The sequence below is a fragment of the Gadus chalcogrammus genome, chromosome 23, assembly GCF_026213295.1.
Source record: "Gadus chalcogrammus isolate NIFS_2021 chromosome 23, NIFS_Gcha_1.0, whole genome shotgun sequence".
Classification (NCBI taxonomy): domain Eukaryota; kingdom Metazoa; phylum Chordata; class Actinopteri; order Gadiformes; family Gadidae; genus Gadus; species Gadus chalcogrammus.
In genome coordinates, this window is record NC_079434.1 from 4769744 (window position 1) to 4776440 (window position 6697).

Below are 6697 nucleotides of genomic sequence, written 5' to 3' on the forward strand. Positions count from 1 at the left end.
GGGGGACAGCAACCAAAGAAACTGACAATTCACTCTGGATGAAAGAGACGTTCTATGGAGCAGGGGGACAGGGGCCTAAATGACCTTGAATGGGCTCCAAAGAGAAGGGGGCCCCTGCAGACAGGGCTCTGTAGAGGCCCCGTACCTCCCTTCTGTCTCCCCTAACTACCCCTATCTGCCCCTCTCTGCAACCCTCTCTCTCTCTCTCTCTCTCTCTCTCTCTCTCTCTCTCTCTCTCTCTCTCTCTCTCTCTCTCTCTCTCTCTCTCTCTCTCTCTCTCTCTCTCTCTCTCTCTCTCTCTCCGATTGTATTAATAAGTGATCCTTTATCCTAAACATGCCACACTACAGACAGGACCCTCTACTCCTCTACTACTCCTCTGCTTTCGAAACAAGGTTTTTTCTGGAGGTTTTTCCCTTTATTTTCTACATGCATGGGGTATGTAAACTCCCTCTCTCTCCCCCCTCTCTCTCTCTCTCTCTCTCTCTCTCTCTCTCTCTCTCTCTCTCTCTCTCTCTCTCTCTCTCTCTCGCTCTCTCTCTCTCTCTCTCTCTCTCTCTCTCTCTCTCTCTCTCTCTCTCTCTCTCTCTCTCTCTCTCTCTCTCTCTCTCTCTCTCTCTCTCTCATTAATAGGATCCTTGTTTGGAGTGATGCGAGGGTGGAGCATACTCGTGTCACATGGAACTTCAAAAGAGAAACCAGAGTGTCAACACTTGGTTTTCAAAACTCTTTTAACCTTTTCCTTTGACATTAAAAGAGGAGGAGAAGAGGAGGAGAAACCTCTGACTCCTAAGTCTGTGTCTGTGTCACTTCAACACGAGGCTAATCATGGCGCTAAAAGACTGCGTCCCCAGCCGCTCCCGCTCCTCCACCTCTCTCCTTTACTCTCCTTTCCTTGCCTCACCTCTCCTCGTCTCTCCTCTTTCTCCTCTCCCCATCTCTCCTCTCCTCTCCTCCAAACTGTCCTTCACTCCTCTCTTTCCCCTCCTCTTCTCGCCACTCCTCTCTCTCCTCTCCTATCCCCATCTCTCCTCTTCTCTCTTCTTCTCACCTCTCCTCTCCTCTCCTCTCCTCTCTCTCCTCTCCTCTCCTCTCTCTCCTCTCCTCTCCTCTCTCTATCTCACCTCTCCTCTCCTCTCTCTATCTCTCCTCTCCTCTCCTCTCCTCTCTCTATCTCTCCTCTCCTCTCCTCTCCTCTCTCTCCTCTCCTCTCCTCTCTCTATCTCTCCTCTCCTCTTCTCTCTTCTTCTCTCCTCTCCTCTCTCTCCTCTCCTCTCCTCTCTCTCCTCTCCTCCCCTCTCCTCTCCTCTCCTCTCCTCTCTCTCCTCTCCTCCCCTCTCCTCTCCTCTCTTCTTCTCTCCTCTCCTCTCCTCTCTCTCCTCTCCTCTCCTCTCCTCTCTTTGACCCCTGTCTCCTTTGCCCTTGCACCGATGCTGGCCATCCCCCCGCCTTAATGACCCCCGTGACAAGTTATCCATCAGTTGGCAATTACAACATCTGTCGCCATGACAAAGCTGCCCACCAAGATGACTCTGGGCCAGCACTCCGCTTTAAGGAGGGGTGTGGACGTCTCTTCCTCCTCCTCCTCCTCCTCCTACACCCCACTTTGATTATGTCTGTGTGGGGGGCTATGGTGTGTGTGTGTGTGTGTGTGGGGGGGGAATGTGGAGGTTGGGGTGCTTGGCCACTTTGTGTGGTGTGTAAAAAATAAATAAAAAAGACACAAAAAAAAGGGGGCAAAAAGAAAGAAAGGGGGCCGGCCCACAACACGGACAGACATGTTGACAGCAAACACAAACACGACTAAACAAATGGTGCACGCCCACCTCTTTAGAGTTCAATGGAAACGCACTCCACAGCCCCTCGTGAGAGTACTCTATCTTCCATTGAGGGAAGAACCTTCCAGCTGCCATCGTCTCTCTCAGCCATAAAGAGGAGCTTTTCACCGGGACACAATGAGAGGGGTGGGCCTCTTTTGTCCGTCTCTCTCTCTCTCTCTTTCTCTCACCCTCGCTCGTCCTCTCTCTCTCCCCTTGGACCGAGAGCGGCTCCGCCGCCGCATCGATCCAGAGGTGGACGGACCCCCTCCTCCGGGCCGAGCCCACCGGAGCCCAGCCCTGGCCCACCTCTCTTGTTAGTGTCGCCGCCGCACAGACGGCGTTGTACGTCTTTGGCCCCGCCATGAATCAGCAGAAAACCACCTGACCCTGGTTGAGCCCGACGACACGCTGGAACCATCTAGAAGGCGCTGGAGCCCGCGGAGCCCCCCCCTCTGGGCCGGGCGAGGTGTGTGTGAACACACAGAGCGACCGGAGGCAGCGTCGGGACGATACGTTTTCATGTTCCATGACAACGCCTTTCACACCCGTTCTGTTTCTTGCACCGCAGCGGGTGGCAGGGGGTGTGGGTGGAGGTGGGGTTTGGGGGGGGGGGGGTTTGAGTTCTTTTTCTTGTGGCCTCCTTAAGTGGAGCAGCGGCTAGGTGGCGTGACATCACAGGCTGAGCCGACAGCACAATGCAAAGGTCATGTGACCCATTGATCCCCCCCCCCCCATCACACACACACACACACACACACACACACACACACACACACACACACACACACACACACACACACACACACACACACACACACACACACACACACACACACACACACACACACACACACACACACACACACGCACACACACCCTCTCTCTCTCCCAGCCCTGTATTATGGGCCCTGTGCACACGGGGTCTTATACACACTGGGCCATAGAAATACTCCACAAACGGAGCCTTGTTGTCCCTCCATTCAGGGCCCCGCAATCAGCGGATTTACACTTTGATGTGGAGGCCCTCTGGAGCTCTGACCTTTATCGACTGGCGGATTAAAATCCATAGCTTTCTATTCTGTGTCCATGTTTGTGCGTGTATCTGTGTGTGTGTGTGTGTGTGTGTGTGTGTGTGTGTGTGTGTGTGTGTGTGTGTGTGTGTGTGTGTGTGTGTCTGTGTGTGTGTGTGTGTGTCACTCAGACTCTCTTTCTCTGTCGCTCTTCCGCTCTCTATGTCTCTCTCTCTCTCTCTGTCCCTTTTTATTTTTCATGCACTGTGTGTGTCTCTTTAACTTTCCCTTTTTCACCCTCTCTCTGTCTTCCTCTCTCTCTCCCTCACGTATCCTGCCTCACTCTCTCTCTCACTGTCTGTTGCACTCCCACCCTTTATTTATCAATCTCTCTGTGTGTCTCTCTGTCTGTCTCTCTCTCTCTTTAACCCTCTCTCTCTCTCCCTCTCTCTCTCTCTCTCTCTCTCTCTCTCTCTCTCTCTCTCTCTCTCTCTCTCTCTCTCTCTCTCTCTCACTCTCTTTCTCTGGGTCTCTCACAGTTAAATTACAGTTTGGCTAGCTCATCATTAAGCCACACATTCCTCCAGCCCCTAAACACACCAAGGATTCTCTGTCCTCACCTGTAGTGAGGACAGAGAATTGTTCAATTGTTCGTGTTCAAACGAACACGAACAATATGCACAATCACCTTCCACATGCACAGAAGCCTGCATTCGTGCATCTCTATATATATAATCTACAATTAATTAAAGCTTAAGCAGCAATTAAATGTAATTTGAATTTAATAGCGTTTAAATTCATATATGGAGCAATTTAGCAATCACAAACTATCACCTCTTTGTATCCTTTGCATAGTATTCTACTCCAGGGTATTAAATGTACAACTGCAAGTTAAGGTTCTATATTTCAACAACGGGAATTATGCAATTGTTTTAATATAAAATGCATGAATAATCAACGTCATACTTAGGGATTAAACAATAAAGTAGGCTGTTATCCAATTTAAAGAATAGGTATTTTAAACATTTACAACTGCATTACTTAATTAAACTGTGGCATGTCAGCGCAGTAATTAAGCTTAAACAAAAGCATTAGCAGACATTTATAAAACAACCTCATTACAAAATGATCCAGTCACCGTTAAAACAATACCCCAAGAAGCAGCACACCGCTTTATTTATTTTCCATTTCACCCTTTTCTAACGCCTCACCTCCCATGTAGCACTTTATGGAAAAACTCTCCCTAATGCATTACTAGTGCATTCCTACATCTGTCTCAGTTCCCCGAAGAGTTTGCTGAAACTATAACCACCTAGCAGCCGCCAGGAATCCCTCCCTGTCCTCCTGCTCGCTGCGCTACCATTTGGACCGACACGCCTTCTCTCTGCTCCCCGCTCCGCTCGCTCACACGTGTACTGGGGACGCAATCCGCTAAAGAACACTTAAACACCAAGTAATGTCACGGTACACCACTGCTCCTATTCACCTGAGTGTGAGTGTGTCTGTGGTGTGTCTGTGTGTGTGTTTGTGTTTGTGAGTGTGTCTGTGATGTGTCTGTGTGTGTGTGTGTGTGTGTGTGTGTGTGTGTGTGTGTGTGTGTGTGTGTGTGTGTGTGTGTGTGTGTGTGTGTGTGTGTGTGTGTGTGTGTGTGTGTGTGTGTGTGTGTGTGTGTGTGTGTTGGGGGGTTGCAGACCTGCAGCTCATATCCACTTAATTCAGCGAGAGCTTTCAGGAAGGCCCACCTGAGAGTTGCTGAGGGAGAGAGAGAGAGAGAGAGAGAGAGAGAGAGAGAGAGAGAGAGAGAGAGAGAGAGAGAGAGAGAGAGAGAGAGAGAGAGAGAGAGAGAGAGAGAGAGACTGCTGCCCACTGAGAGTCTGCCATTAGCATTATAGAGGCTAACCAACGAGTAAGAGAATGAAGAAACACACTCTGGCTCCTTCCCAGTGTAACATACTGGTCTCACAAGCCGTCTCCTTCCCAGAGCTCTTTTAAGTGCAGAGACAATTTGATTCTCTAGGTTTTTCTTTTTTGTTTCCAGCCAGACAATATGCCCCGTGGTGCCCATACTGTACACTCTCTATCCCCCCTTCGGCTGCACACAACCTCACGGCCATCAATGCATCAGCCAAACAAAACGGCTGTGGCTGTTTTTGGATTTTGCACATCCTTACCTAGTAATTTTTTTTTGTAAACTAGCAGTGTGTGCATTTGTGTGTGTGTGTGTGTGTGTGTGTGTGTGTGTGTGTGTGTGTGTGTGTGTGTGTGTGTGTGTGTGTGTGTGTGTGTGTGTGTGTGTGTGTGTGTGTGTGTGTGTGTGTCTTCCGTGCGTGGAAACATCCTCAGTGAAGACGATGACATCACTGCGCGCTGGCCGTGGCGAGCAGCGTGCGGCGATGACAAAGGACACCGAGCCCTGAGGCGGGAAAACACTTAGTGCCGGGGGGACGAGGCGGTGAGGGGGGGGGTGGATCTTCTGCTCTATGAGCACAGCCAGACCAATGGAGGGGTCCGTGAGGAGGAAGGGGGGAGGGGTGGAGGAGGAGATGGGGGTGGGGGTGGGGGAGGAGGTGGGGGAGGTACAACAACAAAGTACACGGAAGAAGAGATGGAACAGGAAAACAGGTCGATGAAATATTAATGCGGTGTGTTCTCCTGACGAGTGATGACTGTAACGAGCCAGAGAGATCTGACTGACAGCCGCCGGGGCCGGAGCCCAGGGCCCGCTCACACACACACACACACACACACACACACACACACACACACACACACACACACACACACACACACACACACACACACACACACACACACACACGCACACACACACACACACACACACACATACACACACACACACACACACACACACACACACATACACACACACACTCACACACACACACACACACACACACACACAAACACACACACACGTGGAGGACCACACACACATTCACATGCAAGCATGCACACACGCAAACACACAAAGTGTCACAGATATACGCACACACACTCACGCACACAGACGAACACACACACACACACACATGCACAAACAAACACAAATTGACACACATACACAAACATTGAATGCATAAACTGTCCCCAATAGACATTTACAGAAATGTACGCACGTACGCGCACGCACATACACACACACACACACACACACACACACAGACACACACACACACACACACACACACACACACACACACACACACACACACACACACACACACACACACACACACACACACACACACACAAAAATAGGGCGCACGTTGACCTTCCTCAGGCCCCGAGCCGCGCTGCATTCTGAGGTGACGGGACAAATGGCTAGGGCTCTGCACAGTACTACTCTCCCTGCATTTCACTTTTCTGCGTATGTGTGTGTGTGTGTGTGTGTGTGTGTGTGTGTGTGTGTGTGTGTCTGTGTGTGTGTGTGTGTGTGTGTGTGTGTGTGTGCGTGTGTGTGTGTGTGTGTGTGTGTGTGTGTGTGTGTGTCTGTCCATATAGATCAGTCTCAGCATTCGTTCCTCCCTTCGTCTGCACAGTGGAGGGCATTATTCAGAGGAATTCTGACGGACGCGTTCAGAATATTTTCTCACTACTATTTTTCCCACTGCTTTGCTTTTCTCTCACACTCTTTCTCAATCTCTCTCTCTTTATCTCTCTCTCTCTTTTACTCTCTCTTTCACTCTCTCTCTTTCACTCTCTCTCTCTCTTTCTCTGTCTCTCTCTCTCTCTTTCCCTGTCTCTCTTTCACTATCTCTATTTTCCCTTTACTCTTTTTGCTGTTTCTCATTCACTCGCTATCAAATGACATCTTTCCTGTGTCCTGTATTTGCTTGTGTATGAATG